At 42.2% G+C, this 24,447-nt stretch overlaps 1 long non-coding RNA gene across 1 annotated transcript; it reads left to right on the forward strand.

Moving 5' to 3' along the window:
* On the forward strand, positions 1-24,447 carry LOC125426934. The gene is made up of 3 exons (XR_007243601.1): positions 1-157; positions 23,627-23,736; positions 24,329-24,447. It is a non-coding gene; the product is annotated as an uncharacterized LOC125426934 (long non-coding RNA).

Genomic DNA, 24,447 nt, shown 5'->3' on the forward strand with positions numbered 1-24,447 from the left:
GCCGAAGGGAAAGGGGGTCTTCCGGTTAGGGTTTTGGTTGTTATTGTTGAGTGCAATGCATTTTTTTCCCTAGTTGCGATAATTGCGACTTCACCGTGGCAATCCGAAGCGCATTTGCTAGGAAGTGAATCGAGTTGAAAATGGGGCTTTTTTGCAAGTAAGCATAGCTAAAATCGGGTTATAAATGTTATGTAGTACTGCAGTTTAACTCAATGGGTTTTACTTTGGGAGAAATATACGACAAAGGAAACTGCCTTGGTTGTAAAAATACTATAAAATGGGATTTAAATGGGTAGGTGGTTAGGCTAATTTTAAAACCTAATTTTATTTTGTGTACACTGTACCTTGTTTTAACGCACCTTTATAAATACATATTAGTAGCTCAGATGTATAGACATTCTCTAACTTTTGCCCACGTGTCAACTTTCATGTTTTATAAAATGCTGTTCACCTTGAAATGTGAGCAGCTCTTCAGCCTCTTTAATTTGTTTAAGGTTACTGAAGCATTTGCAGTTCATTCCACCTGAACACAGGGTGTGGATTAACCAGCCAGTTTGTTTTGCTCCGTTACTCATTTTATTTTCAGGCTGAAATCATATGTACATTTAAAGTAGTTTTATCACTGAGGAAATTTCCCCCAGCTCAGTTAATGGAGTTACCATAATTGTCCAGTTATGCACTGCAGATGTCACCAAAACTCCTTTCTGGTGAAATGGACAGTTGCTGCTTGCTTAAAGAAAAACAAAAGTTACTGTGAACTCCACTTAGCGTTGCGAATGGGGCCTAGTGTTCTCCCAGAATTACAACTGATCTCCAGATTGCAGAGATTATTTCCTCTAAGTAGGGGTGGCTGACCTATGGTGCTCCAGATGTTCATGGACTACAATTCCCATCAGCCCCTGCCAGCATGGCCAATGGAGAAACCAGCAGCTTTGGAGGACACACTCTATGGCTCATTCCGCACATAATGCACTTTCAAACTGCTTTCAGTGCTCTTTGAAGCTGTGCGGAATGGCAAAATCCACTTGCAAACAGTTGTGAAAGTGGTTTGAAAACGCATTATTTTGCGTGTGCGGAAGGAGCCTATGACACCGCATCCCTGCTAAGCTTGTTCCCTAAACTCCACCCTCACAAGGCTCCTCTACCCCCAAATCTCCAGGAATTTCCCAGTCTGGAGTTGGCAGTTCTAACACCAGTACATACATGCCTTTTGCAGAGACCTCTCTCTTCACATATACCCTGTTTCCCCGAAAATAAGATATCCCCTGAAAATAAGACATAGTAGAGGTTTTGCTGAAGTACTAAATGTAAGGCCTCCCCACAAAGTAAGATGTGACAAATGCCCATATTTGGGAAGTGGTTTCCAGTGAGAGACTGCCCTGAAAGAGTTAAGTCCTGCCCAGTCCTGATTAGCTGGAGGAAATTGCCAGGGAGGAGAAAAGGAGGCAGCTGGAGTGCTGAGGGTTCTTTTTCCTTGGCTTGTGCTTGGACCAGGATCCAAAGCAGAGAGAGCAGATCAGGAAGGGAGATCTGTCGCTGCTTGTGTGTTCTGACAAGAAGTCAGATTGCTCTAGAGTCTAGTCAGGCTGAGGAGGCTTGATAGAGTGTGAGGGAAAGCCCTGGGCTTGGTGGAAGGTGAACCCGCCACTCAGGTGCTTGTCAGCTTGGCTGTCCAGACTAGTGTCTGTCCAACCCCAGTTCAAAGCCCAGTCAGGAGAAGACCGGTCCATAAAGGGGGCAGTTGGGCCTTAACAGGGGACTGAAAGGGAAGGTGGCGAGTGTCGAGCCAGAGTCCTTCCAGTCTTAAGACTTGGGTAGTTGTGTGAACTAGAAAGGGTGTGGATCAGAGAGAATCTAGTGTCCGTGTGTGTAACAACTAAAAGCTGAAACCTCTGTGAGAGAAAGCTGAAGCAAATTAGAACCTGTGTGTAGGAGAAAGCTTAAGAACCAGAACCTCTTTAAGAGAAGAAATATGTTGGCCACTTCATGCAGTGACCAAATGGAAAACTCTTATTGTGAACCACTGAGTAACCTCTAAGTAGAAGCTGTTTACTTTCTGTAATCAACAAGCGTTTAAAACCTCTCAAGTCAACTGAGAAGCCTTCATTTCTAGCAAAATAAACTTTACAAGTTCTGTTTCACGTTACCCGAAGTTCCAGTCTACTTTTTCAGTGTGCCTACAAAGGGAGGTGTCTGTCAGCATTTGGGCCAACACTCTCTCTTACAGAGTTTCCCCTCCATTTTTGTCAGAGGTTCCTTCTTTTCTTTCTCTGGGGGAGAGTTGGAGTGAGGCAGACTCCAAAAAGGAGTCTGAGCGTCCACACCCTGTTACATAAGACATAGCAAAGTTTTTGTTTGGAAGCATGCCTGGCGAACAGAACACCAGGAAAAATAAGTCATCCCCTGAAAATAAGACATAGCGCATCTTTGGAGGCAAAAATTAATATAAGAAACTGTCTTATTTTCGGGAAAACACGGTACTAACTTTTCTTCTTTGCTGTCAGGAAAAAGTTTGATAAGGTTTTCCTGGAATAGATGAAACTAACAAGGTTTTTCCCTGACCTTGTCATTTTCATCAAGGAGGGGAGACAGAACATTTTGAAAGTTATCTGTATTAATTAATGCGGAAAGTTTAAAATGTAAGAAAAATATTCCCAATATGTATAAGTAGGGATTCAGGGAGGTAAATAATGAAAACACATTTCAGATAGAAACCATCTGCAAAATGTAAAAGGGTTGAAATGTATAAAGCGTTCTTCCTGCATATTCCACAGTTGATTTAAAACCAGGAAGCATACACATTTTAAAACTACATTTCTGACTTGTTCAAATCCATGTCAACATCCAAGAGAGGCTCAAACATGCTTTAAGTGGCATGTGTGAAATCTGTCTCAGGCCAAAATCATGTGTGCATTGTAATGTGCAAGTAGGCTGAAATGCATCTGTAAAGCAACTTTCCTGCAGAATCATGTTCAGCAGCTTTACATGTGGCATTAAAACTACATATTTTCACCCAGGTACATCAACAACAAAAGAGGGACTAAATAGTTATTTAAGTGGCTTGTGTGGATTTGATCCCACACTCTTCCTGTACAGGGACTTTCAGTGTCAGAGGTGCTGAGTATTCAGAACCTATTTCTATAGTGAGGATTTTACAGTTAAATAGGGGATGCCACAAGCAAAGTTTCACAGAAGTGGGAGGAAGACTTCCGATGAGAGGATAGTCACAGTTTATACATAAGCACCTATCTCATAATGTAGCACTGAAGGTTTCAGTTGTTCTTATGAATGTTCAGAAAGGTAGATTAGCTTACTAGCAGTGAAGCCCATTGCACAAAAAAACTGCTGGTGGATTAATGGCGCCCACCAAAGAGGCCAACCCCCTTGCTTTTCCTCCCCTCTTGGCCCTGCACCACCAGCTCCCTCATCCTCTTCCTGGACGTTTGCATCGACACACAAGGGTTAATGACAGCCACCAAGGGGGACAGACCCTCCTGCCTTTCCTTGACTAAGGGGGACAGACCCTCCTGCCTTTCCTCTCTCCTCTGCCCCATGTCACCAACTCCTTCCTTCTCCTCCTCTTCCTGGATGCCTATTCCTTATCCCAGAAACCTGTGTTGCTGTTCAGCTACCAGCAGTCACAACTTCCTATGGGGAGCAGCCAATACCTGCACCTGCTCCTCCTCAGGCAGCTGCAGACAGCATATTGACTGTAATTATTCAGCAGTGGGGGAGAAGGGCAAATGCCCAAGAGAGCAAACCACCACCACATTCCGCTATTTTGTTTGTGTTGTTTTTCACTTGTTATGTGTAAGTACTGCCCCTGAGCGCTGTGTGTGTGAATTGCATGGTAATTGGCTGGAAGTGAATCGTTGCCACCATGGTTAGCCTTTTATATAATAGGCTTTTGTTTGTTTTTGTTTACAATTTTGTTTACAATTAAAGCTGCACTTTCTAGGCCATGGGTAGCCGAGCAGAAAATTATTTTCAAGTCATATTTGGGTGGGAAAGTATGTGCCAGGCCACTTTGGTTCAGAGATCACGTGAGAAACTCATTCACTGTTTCTACAAGGGATGTGACAATACCCAAAATGAGAATCCCTTCTACTGATTTCCTGGCAAATTGACTGTTCCTGGTGCCTACCATGAATATAGGATTAATATTTCAAAAAACTAATTTATAAAATCCATATTTATAGGGTATGTTTTTATTCCTTTGAACAGAGACTCTTTCCTTAAATTGGGACAGGATGTTGAAAAAAAGTGACATTTGCCCCTTCAACAAAAGTAACAGCATCATTGAAAGTAACATTTTTCTTCTTATTGCCAGCTTTCAAGTAACTTTATATAGAGTTTAATTCTATTGTATCAACTCTATAAAACAACTGAAACATTATTGCAGCTCCAAAAAGTACATCCTTCCTTTTTAAGAGCAAGAAAGCTGCTTCTCAGAGCTGATAACTCAGATAAACCTTCTGCAAATATTGTGAAGTGATCTGAGCTTCCCTAAGCCAGCACAAACAAAGGGGCTCTAGACCATCCAAAAAGTTAACAGAGATAATGTAATAATGGGCAAGGTCAGCTGACAGAACTTCTCTTCACCCAAGACTGATTCAGACACTGTGTTCATGACATAGGTTCATCTCAGCATAGGAGCAGTTGCCACACAGAGACCATCATAATTGTAAACTGCAGCTCTAGCAGGACAATCACAAGTAGCTTTCAAATGTCATAGCCCCAGAATGACATTTATGCCTTATGGAAGACATTTCTGGCAGCCTCTGTATGGCAGCTGAAATTTTGAATCGTTAAGCAAGAGGGGACAAACAAAAAGGGGTCATGCAACCTGCAGTACGTTGCCAGGTCTACTGAAGAAGGATATAAGGGTTATAAAGTCTCAACTACCGTAAATGCTACTCAGAAAGATCTTCTGGTCTAAATCACACCTCTATGTGGGTTTTCAACTTGTGTTTGCCCTCAATTATGCTCTCCCAATGCAACTTTTCGAGCTAACTACAGTCTGTCAAGCTACTCCTTAAACTGTGTGAATGTCTGTGAAAAGTAGATACCCACAGCAAACATTCATTTATCTTATTTACTGAGAGTACTTATATTTCTGTCTTCCTTACAAGAGATTACAATGATAAAAACAATTAAATTTGTCACAAAAACAAAGAAAAACACAAAAATGAAGATTGTTTTTGAAACTGACCAGCATTCTTTCTGTCTGGCCTGCTCCCTACTGCCTGTGAGATTCCTTCTGTAGGATTGCCATATTTTATTCTTGCATAAATTTTATCTTTATCAGCAGTGTGTTAGGATAAATATCAACAGGTACATTTTTCCCATTGTGAAAAGATTGTAAGGGAGAAACTGTTCGGGTGAGCCTCTTGTTACATGCAGAGTTTAAAAAGCATAGAACTACCGAGGGGATAAAGTAGGCAGCCACACCCTCCTAAAGTTTTCCACATTACTGTAATTTATTCATTTCCAGTGTCCAGTTTTCCAGTCTAATGTCTAGATATCCTGCAACAAGTGCACTATCAGATTAGTTCCTGCTTTGGACCCATCTCATCCTGTGTTCTTCCATCTTGTAGTCAGATATAGTGGAAAGTCTTGTGGTATTTCTGGACTCTTAGATGTAGTATCTTTTGGCAACTTAGTCAGTTTGAAGAACTGATGATAGATCTTCGCTGGCCCTGCCTATGTGCCCTTTCAGTTCCACTGCTGGCACTTTATGCTCTGGTTTCTATTTTCTTTATGCAAATACCCAGTGTGGAAACAATGGGTGTGGTGTACTTAGGTTGAGCACCAAGTTTCCTACACTGGAAAGAGAAGATTAATTTTGGGTCTTTCATGAAGGGAAATAGAGTGTGTAGTGGCTCCTGTTTCCAGCAACATGGGGTGCTGTGTTGTTCATTTCTCTGTAGATTTTCTGCACAATATGGTGGTTATATTCCTGTTGATAACATGGGCTGTAAAGACCCAGCCATGTTCCAAAAGTCAGTCTGCTGTTTACCTCCTGCAACAGTAACACAGATCCTGGGAATGAATGGTTTATGGCTTTACAATGTTCTATTAGTTCTTACCCCACTGGAAATGTCCTCCACGGCAGCTACATTGGCTTCTGGGTTTCATTTTTGTTTATACAATAACCTTTGAAAATGTTAAATCTTTCCATTTTTATTCCCACCATTCCTCAAAGGAGCACTGTTATCCTCCACTGTAGCCTTACAGGAACATGTGAGATCAGCTATGTTCATAGTTGAACAGGAATTTGAACCCATGTCTTAGTTACAGTCTGGCATGCTAGACACTGTTGCAAACTGACTCCAAGACAGGCATGCAGTATGGCAAGAATTAGAATAGCTTTTTAGTTATGAGTTGTTTCCTTTGTATTCAGAAATTAACTTTCACAGCTGAGTCACAAAATAGCCTGAAAAATAAGGTTCGGGCAGGGGGATGGAAACATCTGAAAAATCAGAGTTGCTGAAGAAGACTTTTATAAACCTTTTGTGCCATGAGATTTGATTACTCTGGAGCAACAGATTATATTTGCTGCTGCTACTAGTATTTGGGCAAGAGTGAAAATGTAATTTTCACCTGCTTCCTCTGATAAAATAAACAGTCTTGAAAGAAAGACAGAGGGAGGTAAGTAGGTAGGCACAAAAAGTAAGAAAATAGTCTAACTGCTGTCTTACCAGGGTCTGAACACTATATTGTATGTAGAGAAGTTTCACTTTTGTTACAATTCTCAAATCATGTAGATAGAAGAATTGTAGATGCCTGAAGCATCCTCAATCCCTTGTCACTGCTTTTCTCTTTTTATGCAGAAAGTAAAGTATATGATAGAATCCATAAATGAACAAAATCCAGTCCTTTTTATAGATTATTGCATTATGTTAATTGGCCCATAGTGACTCACTAAGGGGATCCACTAACATAATTGCTGTGCAGATGACCCATTTTTCAATTCTTTCTTTCAAGTTACCAATGTATTCGGCTTCTTCTACACCAGCTACAGGCTACTTGCTGGCATATCCACAAAACCCTTCTGAAAGTTTCAACAGTTCCCTTCCTATTGTGTTCTGCTAAACCTGCAACACAAGGCATTTTATTTATATGAAGCAAGGCAATTATGCTGGATTAGCAGACAGGAACATATAACCACAATTATCTAGGGTAATTTGCCCTGCTGGTCTTTACTCAGTGACTTTGGATACAATCTATAGACACACTTACTTGGAGCAGGCCTTAGTTGCTGAGAGACCTCTGAATACATATGGCATTTGCAAAATATGAGCTGCCAAGAAAATGTAGTACCATGCATTTATATATCACTATGAACAATAGGTTATTTATTTAGGCTATTTATTTAGAACTAAGAACAATATAATATGTTGTGAGGCCAGAACTCAAGTCCGGCCTGCTCAGCTGTTTTGAGAAAGATAGGTTAGAAATAAAAGCATCAGACATCTGACATCAGAAACAAACAGACAGTTTTTACTTAGCAGAATACAGAAAGTTACAGAATGTGAACTCTCCCGAGGGAGAGGCACTCCCTGAGTGCTCTCAAATGAGAGACACACCCACCATAGGAAGGACCTTAGTCTTTATAGATACAAAGATACATACGTCACAGTTCATCCCCTTACTCACGTACATAATCCATACCTTTTCCACGTGCTATAAGCATGAACCTTAAAATCCCATTGGATAGTTCTGTCTCATAAGAACATAAGAACAAGCCAGCTGGATCAGACCAAAGTACATCTAGTCCAGCTCTGCTACTCGCAGTGGCCCACCAGGTGCCTCGGGGAGCTCACATGTAGGATGTGAACGCAATGGCCTTCTGTGGCTGTTGCTCCCGATCACCTGGACTGTTAAGGCATTTGCAATCTCAGATCAAGGAGGATCAAGATTGGTAGCCATAAATCGACTTCTCCTCCATAAATCTGTCCAAGCCCCTTTTAAAGCTATCCAGGTTAGTGGCCATCACCACCTCCTGTGGCAGCATATTCCCAAACACCAATCACACGCTAGTGAAGAAGGTGTTTCAACATTAGTCCTAATTCTTCCCCAGCATTTTCTGCTAATAGATGATGCCCCTGGTTCTAGTATTGTGAGAAAGAGAGAAAAATTTCTCTCTGTCAACATTTTCTACCCCATGCATTAATTCTTGTAGACTTCAATCATTATATCCCCCCCCCTCAGCCAGCCTCCTCTCCAAACTAAAGAGAGTCCCAAACGCTGCAGCCTCTCCTCATAGGGAAGGTGCTCCAGTCCCTCAATCATCCTTTTTGTTGCTCCTTCTGCACTGCACTTTTTCTATTCGGCTCCCTCAATATCCTTTTTTTGAGATGCGATAAGCGACCAGAACTGGTCACAGTACTCCAAGTGCTGGTCCACACCACTGCTTTTATATATATGGGCAATGACAATCTTTGCAGTTTTATTATCAATTCCTTTCCTAATGATCCCCGACGCATAGAGTTCTTGCCTTTTTTACAGCTGCTTTCATGCATTGAGTTGACATTCCCATGGAACTATCAACTAAGACAGCCTAAATCCCTTTCCTATTCAGTGACTGATAGCACTGGACCCTCTGTAAGCGTGTATGTGAAGTTTGGATTTTTTTGCTCCCTATGTGCATCACTTTACATTTTGCTACATTGAGCTGCACTATTTGCCATTTCTGAGCCCACTCACCCTAATTTATCAAGGTCCTGGCTAGAGACTCTTTCAGCCAATCCTTTTGTGGTTCTCACCACCCTACATAATTTGGTATCATCTGCAAACTTGGCCACCACGCTACCCACCCCTACTTCCAGGTCATTTATGAATAGGTTAAAGAGCACTGGTCCCAAAGCGGATCCTTTCTTTGGGGACACCACTCCCGAGCATCTTTCCATTGTCAGAGAACTTCCCATTTTACACCCACTCTTTGCTTCCTGTTTCTCAACCAGTTTTTTAATCCATAGGAGGACTCTCCCCTCTTATTCCCTTGATTGCTGAGTTTCTTTCTCTCAACAGTCTCTGGTGAGGTTACTTTGTCAAAAAGCCTTCTTTGGAAATCCAAGTGAACCCAATAATGTCCACCGATTCACTCCCCTGTCCACATGCCTGTTTTTTACACCCTCAAAGAACTCTATAGTAAGTTTGTAAGACAGGATTTGCTCTCTCTGCAAAAAGCCATGCTGACTCTTTCTGCTAGCAGGTCTTGCTTTTCTACATGTTTAATAATTTTATCTTTAATGATAGATTCTACTAATTTACCAGGAACAGATGTCAAACTGACTGGCCTGTAATTTCCCGGGTCCCCCCTAGATCCTTTCTTAAAGATTGGTGTGACATTGGCCATCTTCCAGTCTTCAGGGATGAAGCCTGATTTCAGGGATAAGTTGCATATTAAAGTGAGAAGATCAGCAATTTCATGCTTGAGCTCTTTAAGAACTCTTGGGTGAATGCAATCTGGGCCAGGGGATTTGGTAACATTTAGTTTATCAATGGCTGCCAGAACTTCTTCCTTGTCTACCACTATCTTCGCTAGTTCCTCGGATTCGCCTCCTAAGAAGCTTGGTTCAGGTGCAGGAATGTTCTTCACCTCCTCTTGGGTGAAGACAGATGCAAAGAATTCATTCAGCTTCTCTGCAATCTCCCTGCCATCTTTTAGCACACCCTTTGCTCCTTTGTCATCTAACGGGCCTACCACTTCCCTTGCTGGCTTCCTGCTTTTGATGTACTTGAAGAACTGTTTGTTGCTGGTCTTGATGTTCGCAGCCATGCGTTCCTCATAATCCTTTTTTGCCTCCCTTACAGCTAACTTGCTTCTCTTTTGCCACCATTTGTGTTCCCTCTCATATTCTTCATCAGTCAAACTGGACTTCCATTTTCTAAAAGACATTTTCTTTTTTCTGATAATTTCCTCAACCTCTCTTGTTAACCATGGTGGCTTTCTTTTGGATTGGGTGCTGCCTTTTCTAACCTGTGGAACACATTCTAGCTGAGCTTTTATTACTGTGTTTTTAAATAACCTCCAAGCATCCTGGACAGTTTTGACGCTCTTGATTTTCCCTTTCAACTTCTTGCGCACTATCCCCCTCATCTTTGAGATATTTCCCTTTCTGAAGGCGAATGTAACTACATTAGTAGTTGCCACTTGTTCGCATGCAGAGATACTGAATCTGACAGCATTGTGGTCGCTGTTCCCTATCGGCTCAACAACACTGACTTCCTGCACCAGGTCCCACATAGATCTAGGATCACCTCTCCCCTGGTTGGTTCCACAACCATCTGCTCTAATTGTCTCCTTGTCACATTAAGACAGCCTCTATTCTACGTGTCTGATTCCTTCTGTTATTCAAAAGCTGCATGCTGTTAGCTCGTGGCCCTCTCTGCCCATATGCAAAGGGCAGCAATAAAACTAGCTTCTGCCTCCAAGAAAAACCTGTTTTCTAAGTTTGCCTCTGAGGAGAGATATACCTTCCTAGGGTATGCAGGTTTGACATTCCTTTAGATCATAACACTTCCCTTTTCATTTTAAAATGATTTTACCTTTTAACAGATTATACAAATGATTCTAACACTTATAGAATTATAGTGAAATACAAATAAATGTGAATCTCTCATTATCATTTCTGTGTTCCTTTAACAATATATAGAAAAACACTTTTTAATTTAACTAATCACATTCTATAGCTAGTTCTGAAAACAAAGTTTATGTCTGCTGTCACGTTGGCCCTTAGTGACAAGATATTAAAGATGTTTATCTTTGCTTGCCTGCATAATCACTGACAAGCTTCTTTGACCTGCTGCTAACATGCAGGCTTCAGCTGGTCACTATAGAGAAACTCCATTTTGATTCTTCATATCTTTGGTTCATATGAATTTCCATATTCCTTAATCAAATACAATTTATAGACATTCTGGTCCATCTCCACAATGTACAATAACAAAGTCCTTTCCCAAAATGTTTACTCCAATAGGCAAAGGCCAGTCATCCCACAGGAATAGATGTATTGTATCAGTTCATATTTAGATGTTGTGCTATATGATGAAAATCCAAAGAAAGATATGCTTACATTTAATTGAAATAATTGAGATTTTAGCACCCAATTAAGGGATTAATTCATATTGTCCATCATTAATCTTATACATGCTTACCATAATTTGGAATGTAATTGCAATAAATATATCATGAGAGAATTTTAAATGTAAAAGTTACTTTTGTTCTATGTCAGTTTACATGTGCAGAATCAACAAGGCCATTGGAAATGGTAGTTGGAATTTGGTAGTTAGCATAATGTGTTCTGAGTTATTATTCTTTTTGTTAGATATATAGCTAAAAGGTATCAGCATTGTGCAGCTGCAAATTTCATCTCTCAGATAAACTTTGAAACCAATATTGTGGGTAGATAGAGCTATCTGAGACGTCTTCTATCAACACCTTGGCTATAGCAATCTTGTTGACAAGATATGTTGCTCAGTCATGGTAGCTTATTAGGATATGCAGAATTAGTAGGCTTCCTTGGGAGCTCAGATTTTGATAACAATTTGTTGTTTAGCAGATTCAAAAGGATATAATTATTTGTAAAGCAAGCTTTGTATGTAAACATTTAAAGTTAATTTTAGTTCTTCTTTTAAAAAATTATTACAAATTATGCAGAAAAAGCAGAGTAGGAACTTATGTTTGTATTTGCTCTCCCCATCATGTCCAGATGACATAATAAAACTAGCTGCAAAGAAGCAACATACCGTTAGTTTCCATTGATGTTCCATTGACGGGTTCTTTTAAAAAGCACAATCTTTCTATTAAATGTCGAATGTGGGTAAAGGTATAGAGTTTTGGTCTAGTCATATGGCTTGTGATGAAACAACAGTGTACAAATTACACATTTTGCTAAGTATATGCTCAAAGGTTAATTTAAAATCACGGCTAGAAGTAGGCAAAAGGTTACAGATCTATTTTTTCTATTTAGTATTTATTCCGCCAGGCTAGAAACATGTCAGTCCATATGTTAATTTTCTAGCCAACAGAAGGGGAAAAAACTTTCCTGCGCCTAATAAGGGGAAATATTGCTGAAAGCTTTCATGGCCAGAATCAACTGGCTGTTGTGGGTTTTCTGGGCTGTGTTACACTGTGCCACGGAGACAAACACATCTTACCATGATATGCCTTCGAAGATGTCAGCCATATATGTGAGTGAAACATTAGGAGCAAAGTTACCTGATCATAGCCACACAGCCTGGAAAACCCACAGCAGCCAGTCTCATGGGAAGGTGACAACTTTGGAAGAGGAATGCTTGAGGGACATGAGAGACTTAAATAAAAAAAACAACCTGTGAATGGCTGGAAGAAGACTGGCCTGAACATAGCCTGAAACAGAAATCTAATCACTTAACACATTATCATAAAACGTCAGTGTTATATGTGGTAAAAAGTACAGTCAAGTTGCAGCCAATTTACCGGTAAGGGTTTTCAAGGCAAGAGACATTTGGAGATGGTTTGTCATTGTTTGCCTCTGTGTGACTTTGGACTTCCTTGGTGGTCTCCCATCCCAATGCTAATCAGAGCTGACCCTACTTAGCAGCTGGGATCTGACAAGATTGGGTTAGACTACTAGACCATCAAGGCCAAGGCAGTTTTATATAAAAGGAGAAGAATTTTGTTCTTTGCTCATTATATTTTCCCTTTCCCCAGTAATTGCTATATAATATTTTCCTCATCTATATGCTTTTCCTTTTTATAATCACCTCCTGAAAATACAAATAAAACTTTTTCCTTCTCTACAAATGGTCTTACAGTGATCTGCCTGCAACTACATTAAGGCCTAACTTGGCCCATGCTTACTAAGGTAGAATGGGAAGGTTGGGAGACACCTGCCTGAATCTGAATGTCTCTAACAAGTGAGACTAAGAAGGCTTTCCTTACATCCATATTTCTTTACACAGGTAGCCAAGTAAAGCCCAGGCTCTTTCCGCACATGCAGAATAATGCACTTTCAATCCACTTTCACATTTGTTTGCAAGTGGATTTTGCTATTCCACACAGTAAAATCCAGCTGCAAAATGCATTGAAAGTGGATTGAACGTGCATTATTCTGCATGTGCAGAAGGGACCCTAGTGTTAATTTTAAAGAGGAGTTAATAGACAAAAATAGAGAGGCTAGATTCAGTTATCTAGAAAGACATTTCTCTGATTTATATTCTGGCGTGGCAGCAACATTTGTGATTGAGTAGAGAAATAATAAAGCAGGAGAGATAAGCTCCAGCAGCTGGGATCCCAGCCAGCTAAATAACTGCTATCTTATCTAGTTACTCCAGTGTGAACTCATTGTGGGTTTATATTGAAGTAACTTTGCATAGGGTTGTATTGTAAATTCTACACCCACCATAATAAAATGAGGTACCTGTGGAGAATATTCACACTGATCAATGCTCAGAACAAGCTAAACATGCTTAATTCTGTGTGAGATTGTTCCCTACATGTGCAAGATGCCATAGAGTCTACCCACCAAAGCATTCATTTTCTCTAGGGGGAGCTGATCTCTGTTGTTGGAGATGAGCTGGCATCCCTAGTTGGAAAGTGATTGATGCTGGAAGTAACAGTATAATCCTAAACAGAATTATACCATTCTAAATCTATTATAGTTAATGGGAGAATAAGAGTGTGACTCATGGTAGCCAGGCTTTTCCTTATGCAATACACTCTTCCCACCAGGGCTGCTTTGGGCAGCAGGAAAAAAATGTTAAAAATTTGCCAGTGACATGCATTGCATAATGTCACTTCCAGCAAAAAAACAAACAAAAAAAACCAGAGGAGACATCATGGCAACCTAGGAATAGCTGGAAACTCTGTGGTTTTATTGGGGTGCTGTGTGGTTTCCGGGGTGTATGGCCGGGTTCTAGTAGCATTCTCTCCTGACGTCTCGCCTGCATCTGTGGCTGGCATCTTCAGAGGATCTGTGGTTTTATGCTGGTACCCTTCAATGTCTCCCCCTTCCAAATTCCCACTTGCTGTTAACCTTCAGTTGGCAGTCCTGGTGTAATTGCAAGTGTTACACTGACAAATTGGCCAAGCTAAACATGTTTGTGTATGTGAAGAGAGGATGCTTTCCATTCTATGTCCTTTGCTTAATTATCTTGCCCTGTATCATTTAATAGGATTCACCTATTGAATGAAAACATTTCACAAACTCTATACTCATACTATCAAGCAAGTATCTAATTTTTCATTTTTTTTCTCTGTCTCCTTCTCTGGAAGTTACTGGACAGAGGATTCTACACAGAGAACTCTGAAAGAACTTTATTATTAACAACAGAGGAGGCTAGTGGGTCAAAGCAGCTCATAAACAAGAGGTTTTTTCTTTTCAAATCAGCATTCCAAAACAAAGAGGCCTATTGAGTGTCTAAATTATAATATGGGGGACTCAGTGTTCTATATTTTGTCTACAAAAGCAGCTGTAAGTTTTCACCACCACCCCTCAAAAAAAAAGAAGGAAAGAAAGAAAGAAAGAAAAGGATCCCTGGGTCCCTTTATACGCAACTATGCAGAACTCAGTGACATTCTGTGATAAAAATAGAAAATAATGCCATTTATTCATTTTGACTGAATATTATTAATTGTTGGCTGCTTCCACACAGACAGGATTCTCCATGTTTGCATATACTTTGATGATGGAGCTTCTACACATGGCAGTTTCCCCCCCACCCAACTTTTTAAAAGGGGAGGGCAGCTTTCCCTTCTATATATGCATCCCAGTGACTATGCACTGACTAGCAGGGGAATGCTCAGTCTGGCAACTTGCAGACAAATTTTTTTTGTTCTTTTCTTCATGGATAAGTTATAGCTCTAGAACAGCTCTACTAAGATTGGAAATAGGTAAAAGGCAATAGATTGCTATAATTCATTTATTTTATTTTATTTATTTATTAATTAAACTTATAGGCCACCTCATCCCCGAAGGGCTCGAGGCGGCTCACAACATGGCTGTTCCAACGAACAGCAAATCAACAAATCAAATCAACGGATCAGCACATAAAAACTTAATCCCTTAAAACCTATGCAGCAATAGATTAAATAACTAAGTATTTTAAAACGAAGATTGTTTAAAACAGGCACCCGAACCAAGGCCAAGGAAGGGAGGAGATAGGTAGGGTCAGCGATGTTATCAATGGATCAGGCCCAACCAAAAATAAAAAGATGGAGACAGGCAGTTTCAGATTCGGTGGGGAGCAGTAGGACCACGGCCGGCCTCTCCAAAAGCCCGGTGGAATATCTCCGTCTTGCAGGCCCTGCGGAACTCACCAAGGTCCCGCAGGGCCCGGACAGCTGGAGGTAGAGCATTCCACCAGGCAGGGACCAGAGCCGTAAAGGCTCTGGCCCGGGTCGAGGCTGGCCGTATCATCACGGGGCTAGGGGTCACCACCAGTTCTGCTGTTGCCGAACGCAGCAGCCTATGTGGGACATAAGGGGTGATGCGGTCCCGTAGGTATGAGGGCCCCATGCCGCGTAAGGCCTTAAAGGCCAGTACCAACACCTTGAAAACAATCCGGAACTCCACTGGGAGCCAGTGCAGACGGCATAGCACAGGGGTGATATGATCTGAGTAGTCACCACCTGTCAAAAGCTGAGCCGCTGCATTCTGGACCAGCTTCAACTTCTGGATTAATCGCAAGGGAAGGCCCGCATAGAGCGAGTTACAGTAATCCAACCTCGAGGTGACCGTCGCATGGATCACAGTGGCCAGGTCGGACCGGGAGAGATAGGGAGCCAGCCGCTATGCCTGGCAAAGATGGAAAAATGCAACCCGGGTGACATGGGCCACCTGGCCCTCCATTGATAATGAAGAGTCCAGGCGGACCCCCAGGCTGTGCGCCAGGGATGTTGGGGCCAACACAACCCCCTCCAAAATAGGCAGCTGAAAATCCCTCGGTCCCTTCCCCCCAGCCCAGCCAGAGGACCTCCATCTTCGTTGGATTAAGTTTTAACCTACTCTGCCTCAACCAACCAGCAACCGACTCCAAACAATGCTGTAGAGCTGCAGGGGCAGGGGCCGCCCTCCTCCATCAACAGAATGAGCTGGGTGTCATCCGCATATTGGTGACAGGCCAGCCCAAAACTCCGCACCAGCTGAGCAAGGGGTCGCATGTAGCTGTTAAATAAAAGCGGGGAGAGCAAGGCTCCCTGAGGAACCCCACAACTAAGTGGGGCTCTATGGGAAGACTCATCCCCACACCATACCTGCTGACCCCGACCCTGGAGAAACGAGGCAATCCATTGAAGGACAGTGCCCCGTATTCCAGAGGCAGCCAGGCGGTGGATCAAAAGGTCGTGATCGACCACATCAAACACTGCTGTGAGATCGAGCAACACCAGCAGCGCCGATCCGCCTCGGTCTAGCTGCATGCGGAGCATATCTGTGATGGCGATGAGGATGGTCTCCGTCCCATGCCCAGCACGGAAGCCGGACTGGAAGGGATCGAGCACCGATGCGTCCTCCAGGAAGCCCTGAAGCTGCTCCAACACCACTAATATTATAGTTCTATACCAATTATTGATTTTAAAAACTTCAAAAAGACCTCCAGTGGCGTGGAAAGAAAAAAAACACCCTAAAAATTATTTAGTTGCAATTCAATCCTACCCAGGCGGCTAGCTTTTATAAGTCAAAAAAGGCAAGGATCTAGAAGACATGTTGCTGGCCGGACCCCAGCAAGCAACTTGTCCACATCAGGCCTCATTAATTGAAACTGAAACTTGATCTCTGGGTCCCTCCTCTTGATCATTCTCACTTGTGGTATCCAATTCACAGTAGATCTGAGCAACTTTGTCCTCAAAGTGGCTTGCAGAGTCATCACTTCAGACATCATCTGTCCATTGCCATTGGCTCCTCAGGTGGTATCTTACAAGCCCATTTAGTATATGGAAAATTTCTTCTGGATGACTACTTGAAGATGCAATGGTGGTGGAGAAAAAAAACTCCCCTTCACTATAACCACCATTACCCGATGGGCATGATAATGTGTTCTAACTCAGGTTTGGTCAGCCCCACAGCAGGATTTTAACCATCTGAGCTTTAGCCATATACCTTCCTGTTTCATAACCAATCATGTTGATGGCCTGCTCATCTCACCATTCCAGAGAGAGACCAAGGCCTCGAAAGGCATGCCATCCATTGGATATATCTGGAGTAGAATCCAATGACACAGAATAATACTCAAATATCTTCACTTCACCAACAACGTGATCCAGTATGCTTGATCCAATCTGATGAATTCCTCACATGTTTTAGATAGGTATGATCTATGTCCCCTTCCTTTGTTTGCATGAGTATTTATATGCTGTGCAGAAAAAGGTCAAACTTGGCCAGTAATTCTAACAACCCCAAGTAACTTCCATTGTTGCCAGAGGAGGAGAGAGAGAGAGAAAGTTCAAGGGCTTCTGTAAATATACAAAACAATTGTTTAGTGAAATGGGAACTAGCCACAGTTTGTTTATTGATTTGCTGGCAGAGGTACAGCACAGAAGATGAATCTAGTCACTGTGCAGCAAACCTGCTGCTCCTCCCCCATGACAACCTTCCCCCAGGGCCAAGTGCTGAGGGAAACCTGGAGCAGAAAGACCATAGGAGTCATTTGGGCACTTACCTCTGCATGAATCTTCCCTTGTTGCCTCAAGGTGTGAGCCCACTAGCAGTTCCCTTCTGGGCATACAGCACCAAGACTCACTCCACCCCCAAAGTATTCCTGGACTACCTCTTTATTTATTCTGTGCTGAATTTTCCCTACTGTATCATCTGTTCCATTTCTCCCTGGTTGAGCACTGTTTTCCTTTTGGAAAAAGACCAAGGCAAAGAGTAGTTCTGCCTTTTCTCCATCCCCTGTTAGGATTTTGCCATCTTCTCCATTATCAAATTCCTCTTTTCCCCTTTTGCTATAGACATAACCAAAAAAGTATTTTCTATTGTTTTTAACCTCTCTGGCAAGCCTGGGCTCATTCTGAGCATCACCTTTTCTAACTTTCTCCTTACATGTCCTGGCTATTTGTTTGAATTCCTCTTCGGGGATTTTCCCCTCCTTTTCCATTTCTTGTAAATGTCCCTTTTAAATCTCAGCTCAGTTGAAAGTTCTTTAGACATTCATTCTGGTTTCCTTAGACTGCCCGTTTTTCATCCCCATTGGGATTATTATAAATTGTGCATTCAAGATCTCACTTTTGAGAAACTCCCATCCATCATGCACTCCCTTCTCTTTTGGTATTCGTAACCACAGGATCACATCCAGTCATTTTCTAAGTTTACTGAAATCAGCTTTCTTAAAGTCTAGAATGCATGTCTGACTATGCTTGGCATCCCCTTTCCACTGTATTATGAACTCCAAGAGAACATGGTCACTTCCACCTAAGGATCCTACCACTTCCACCCCATTAACCAGGTCATCATTGTTGGGTAGATCTAAAATAGTTGATCCCCTTGTTGCATCTTCCACCTTCTGGACCATGAAATTGTTGGCAAGGCAAGTGAGGAATTTATTGGACTTGAAGTCTTGGCAGAGTTTCATTCCCAACAAATATCAGAATAATTTCAATCTCCCATTACTATTACTTCTCTCCTTTCTGAAAGTTTTGGTCATCTGTTCCAGGAAGGCATTATCTATTCTGTAATTCTGCTCAGTTCTCTCTATGATGTTTGGACTATTATCTCTTTCACTTGATGAACTCCTGCCTGCTTGAATACTGTCTCCTTCCCCCTCAGAACTCAGTTTAAAACCCACCTGATCAAGTTTGTGAGCCTGCTAGCAAATATATTCCTAACTATAGCTGTGAGGTACAACAACTCATCCCTTTCTGAAAGTCCATCTGCATGAAACCTCAAACCATGGTCCAAGAAGCCAAACCTTCCTTGCGGCACCACCTGTGAAACCAGTTGTTCACCTCCACTATTCTTCTTTCTCTCCCTGGGCCATGTCCTTCAACCTGGAGTAGAGATGAAATGACAACCTGTGCATCCAGATCCTTCAGGTTCCTTCTGAGAACCTCAAAATCCATTGTGATGTTCCAAAAGCTACACCTTTCAGTGTCATTTGTTCCCATGTGGATCAAAAGGAAGGGACAGTGGTCTGTGGGCTTGACAAGTCTCATCAGCCTCTCTGTGACATCATGGGAGACAACACACTTTGCAAGACATCTTGTCAGGCCTGCAAATCACTGCTTTTGTTTCCCTTAGCAGGATGTTCCCTACCACCACCATCACCACCACATGTCTCCTCTGGTGTTTTGCAGGGCCGTTCCATGGGCTGAACCTTCAGTTACTTGCACATTCTCCAAGGGCTGATTCTGTTGCTCCTGTGCGGCATGCCTGTTCCTTCTCCTCACTGACAAAGGACAGAACTTCAAATCTATTCTGTAGCTTCAAACTCACAGAATGCTACCTGGTTCCTCTACTTCTATGTGTCACATTCCTCCAATTGCCCACCTCCTGTGTTTGAGAGCAGCTGTCCTCCTCAGAGTGATCCCTTGTGTATTCCACATCCAGTATCATCTACTGCACTCTGTCCAGGAAATCCTCATTCTGCTTAACAGGTTTAGTACCATTTTTGTGAGTTACTTCCTGAAGTTTGCTAATCTTTACGATCATACATGTTCACATGTATGGTTTTTTTGTTTCTGTTTTCTGTTTCTACTGTAAGAACCCACATTCCAGATGATTCATACTTTCTGCTCTGTTAACTTCCTAGTAGTCCACAGCCTGAAAAGTGTCCGGCTGTCCTCAACTGGACCTGGGGGGTTTTCTGATCTGGCTCCAGCCTGGTGCAATGATTTGTCAAATAAAACCAGGGCCCTGTGGAATTTGTCTCAATTTCTCAGGGCCTGTAAGATAGAGCTGTTCTGCCAAGCGTATAGTTGAGGACAACAGGTTATGGTTCCATTGCTGATGGCCTCCCTTTCCTTTTTCCTTCCTTTTTCGTCCCTCCCTTCTGTTGTTTTGTGGGCTGTTTAGGATAAGGTTGTGAACATCCAAATGTTTCATCTTGACTTAATTATGTGTCATATATACAGGTTTTTTTAGAGCGTATCATTATTTTTGTATATTATTGTATATTTTATGATGTAAGCCACTCTGAGCCCACTATGGCAGAGAGAGCAGGGTATAAATTAAATAAGTAAATAATATTAGAAGGCAGCACAGGATACCACTAGCAATCTACGAGGTGTTTCCCTCTTCTTTCATTTAAATTTTGTTAATTCCATCAGTGGATTTTTCCGGGAGTTTAGATGGGGCTGTAAGGGAAGGTGGAGCTTGAAGAAAAACCAAACAGGGGAGAACTAAAATGGCTAAACATAATTGAGCAGCAATCTGCTTTAACAATCTGTAACCAATTAAACTGTTGTGAAGTATGCCAATGAATGCATCCAGCTGCAAATTTTGTAGAGTCAAAGTAGGTACATGCTTTGACATTCAACTCTTGCCTTATGGGGCAGCTCTTATAACTGATGTTCATAAAAGAATATCATACACCCCTGGGGGAGGGGTGACTTCAAGATACAAAGTGACCTGTGGAGATTAGTGCAGGAGAGGCTACAGGAAACAAAGAGAGATTTCATTTTAGTGAATGTTAAGCCCTATGTCCACTGAAAGGAAATGAATAGGACAGTATAGTAGAAAGCACCGTGAATGTAGCTTGGCAGCATCCTCAATCCCACTAAAGGGTTTTTTCATCCCCTTTTTTCTGCCCTTCCCTTTTCATCCATGTAGTTAGTAAGTTGGGATCAAAACCTAATCACTTCACGTATTTTGTATAAAAAGAAATGGAAAGCCAGCCTCTTCCTAGAACAGCATTCTTTTTAAATCATACAGCACACAAATGAGCAAAGAGAATACCATAGGGCCGTGGTGGCGAACCTTTGGCACTCCAGATGTTATGGACTACAATTGGCCATGCTGGCAGGGGCTGATGGGAATTGTAGTCCATAACATCTGGAGTGCCAAAGGTTCGCCACCACTGCCATAGGGTATTAGTTATACTACAGGGTATTAGTTAGCAAAGAGAATAATGCCACAGGGCATGCTCAAACTGCAGAAAGATTAGCTACTGTTTTCTAAAGTACTAAAAAGGATTTTAATCAAGGTTTATTGGGGGGCTTTTCCCAATTATATGAACTAAATGTTTTTTTCCCACATGAACTAAATGTAACACTGAAATTACATGGCTTTAATTTTGACTGTAACTCTGAAGTTGGTAAAGAAATAAATAAAAGTCCTTTAAAGCAGGAGTCCCCAACCTTCTGGCTCAGGAGGCCCACATTAGAATGCCCAATACCAAAAGAGGGCCAGATCTTAAAATGTAACAAAATTATTAACCTATCTATTAGAATCAAAATTAAACACTCAGAGGCAATGAAGAGATATTAACTTGATCCAAACCCATTTTGGAACAATATTTTACAATGGAATTTCCATCCGAAAAAAATTTACTTGAATATTCTGGTGCCAAGCCTCAATCATGAGAAGCAAAATGGCAGCTGGGGGTAGTGGAACATGGCTGGAAGAAGAGGTGGGAAGGGGAATCCCATAAGTACCCCTGCTAAGAATAATCCTTTCCTCTCAAACCAAGGGGCCACTCAGTGGCTCCTGAAATCACAGATGCACAAGAAGACTCCCAGCCAGGTTGGGTGGGGGAGGAGAGGCAGAAGCAAGCAAACCAAAAAGTCATAGCAGTCAGCTCTTGTTGAGGAAGGAAGAATGGTTTTGCCAGCAGCTCACCAGCAACTGTGAGAGCCACTTGGAGGAGCCCTGATGGGTGGAGCCTCTAGAAATGTTAAGTATGCAAAACACTTTGTGTCGTTCTGTATCTGTGTGTGTACACGCATGCACAAAAATACTAAGCTTTTTATTGTCTTTTCCCCACCTTTTTTTTGTAAAAGCAGGCCAGATTACTCCTGTACCTATTAACGCAGCTGCTTTTCAGTAGTCCCATCTTCCAAGAGGCTATGGTTCTCTTCTGTATGTCTGCATAACTTCGGAGATAGCAACTTGGAGGGAAAATTATATTGCCAGAATTGGCAGGACCAGCTGAATACAACTATGTAGTTTTGGGGCTGAATCGGCACCCAGGATCAGAGCTGGCCTGCAGAGCAAATGTTCTGGGGCTACCTCCAGCAAATGACAGCAGGGAGAATCCCTTCACCAGCACACAACATTTTGGGTGCAAGCTGAAGGTGAAACTGACCTACATTCAACACAATCTGGCAGTAAATATCTTGCAAGCTGCTTAGAGGGAAAACCTGCACTTTGAAGTGTTTTTTTAAAAAATGTCTTGAGCAGAAATAAGCCATCCTAAATACATCTTGAGAAAGTGCCTTCCCAGGATACCTATTTTTGCATTCTCAGGATAACTCATTGCAGCTGTGGGGAATTGACCTTTTCTTACACAAACTGGAATGATTCTAGCTGCTAATCTTTACTTCTTATGTGGGCCTCCCTTCAATGGTGCACCATGTCTGATTATACTGTGTAATTTTATTTTTCTCTCTTATGGTCCCCTATCACAATGGGACCTGAGCTTTGCGGGCTAGTAAAGTACCTAGAATAGCAAAAATGCTAATATGGAGGATAAGACCAAGAGGGGACTGACAGAAGAAAAAGCGGAGACCAGAAGAAACAATGTCACTATTGTGTATTTTGCAAGAAAGGGACAGGAAGAACAGTAGCCAGTAAGTGGTGCCTCATGAGAAAAGAAGAATAGTGTGGGTCTGAGAGAAAATGTGTTGAGGGTGATAGAAGCAAACGAGCAGATTGGAGGGTTGCACAAAAAGAGCTTGGGAACCAACTGCAGCCTGTGGTTCCCAGTTTCATTTGTAAATTCAACACATGTTGGTTCCTTCTTACAAACATGCATTCACTCTATCATGTGAAAGGGCCTCCCAGGTCCCGCAGCCAGCCCCTAGGAGTGCAGCCCACTCCAGGAAGGTCACCATGGGGAGGCTTGCCTAGGTGGCCTTCCCAGGCTAGAATAGTGGGCTCCAGGGTGGGGAGGAGAGCCCAGGGTGGGGAGGAGAGCTGAGCCAGAGCCCTCTGCTCCACCACCCTCCACTGCTGCCTGCCTTGCCTCTCCTCCGCACCCTGGGCTCCGAGGAGCTAAAAGCCCCATCGCTTCCTCTCCCAGCAAGGGGGCTTTTAACAACCAGTTTGCCTGAACCGGGCCAAACTGGCTGAATCCCACCACTGAGTGAAATGTGTAGTAGGCACTAGAAGAGACTGCCTGTGCTTTTCTCATAGGCAACACTGAAAATATCTTTATGAAGCTTGTGCAGTAATGTACCAACACTGAATCCTGCAGCCGAAGCAAAGGATTGACCTGCCACATGTCTGACACCAACAATGCCAGTCTTTCCCTTCAGCCACTAACCACTCATCAGAAGAATGAACAGACCCCGAGAGCAGGATGAAATGCTATACAGCTCTGCAGAAGGACACGAACATGAGAGGAAAGGACTTTCAACAAGTTGTTCTGCAGTGTCAGTCGGGGAGTGGGGGCAAGAGTGGGGATGAAGTACCAGGTAGTTTATGTCAGGAAATAATAATGCTAATACTACACTAATTATCCATTTCCTCTGGGCTTCTTCTAGGCTATATGAGTGGAGGGGAAGCCAGCAATTTATGGAAGGAATAAGAGGATGCATCTGTTTCCGGAGTTAGACTGATCATCTCAACAGGCTCAAGTTTTCACTTTTGAAATGTGAATGTCTTTAGATTGGGATTTCCTTTTTTTAAAAAACTCGAACATATGCTTATAAGAAATGCAATGAAGATTTCTGAATGTGCAAGCTCCAGTTGGTTCAGAAACCTGTTTTAAAAGCAGGAGCGAGATCCTGCAGGGAGGAGCAGGGATTTGTAATGAAATCAACTTTGAAAGATTCAAAGTACAAAAAATCGCAAGTGTGCCTTGTGCTTGGTTATATAAATGCTACTGCATGTGTCACAAAGAAGCAGGGAAAGAGGAAGCACCAGTCACTTGAGCTTCCTCTTTTGCTGTCTTTTCAGCATTTACTATGGACAATTTTGTAAAACACTAAAACCCCTTTGAGCTTCTGTTATCCCATTTGTTCACCATAAAAATGCTTGTATTACAAAAAAACACACACAAAAGGACTGCTTCTAGTCAATGGAAATATTACATTTTCATCAAGCACGAATGCACTGGAGCCTCCTTTATAGAAATGCCCTAACTCTGGATATTCATTGAAATGAACTAAAGTTCCAAACTGACCATACATTTGAAAAGTTGACTAGATAGAACTCATGCTTTTCTGTGTCTCCTATTTATGCAGAGGTCATTTATTCTTCCAGTCCATGTGGTCTGCAGCCAGGGAACATGGTCTGTCTAGACCAGGGGTCTGCAACCTGTGGCTCTCCAGATGTTCATGGACTACAATTCCCATCAGCCCCT

Source organism: Sphaerodactylus townsendi, linkage group LG02 (genome assembly GCF_021028975.2).
Source record: "Sphaerodactylus townsendi isolate TG3544 linkage group LG02, MPM_Stown_v2.3, whole genome shotgun sequence".
Taxonomy (NCBI): Eukaryota; Metazoa; Chordata; class Lepidosauria; order Squamata; family Sphaerodactylidae; genus Sphaerodactylus; species Sphaerodactylus townsendi.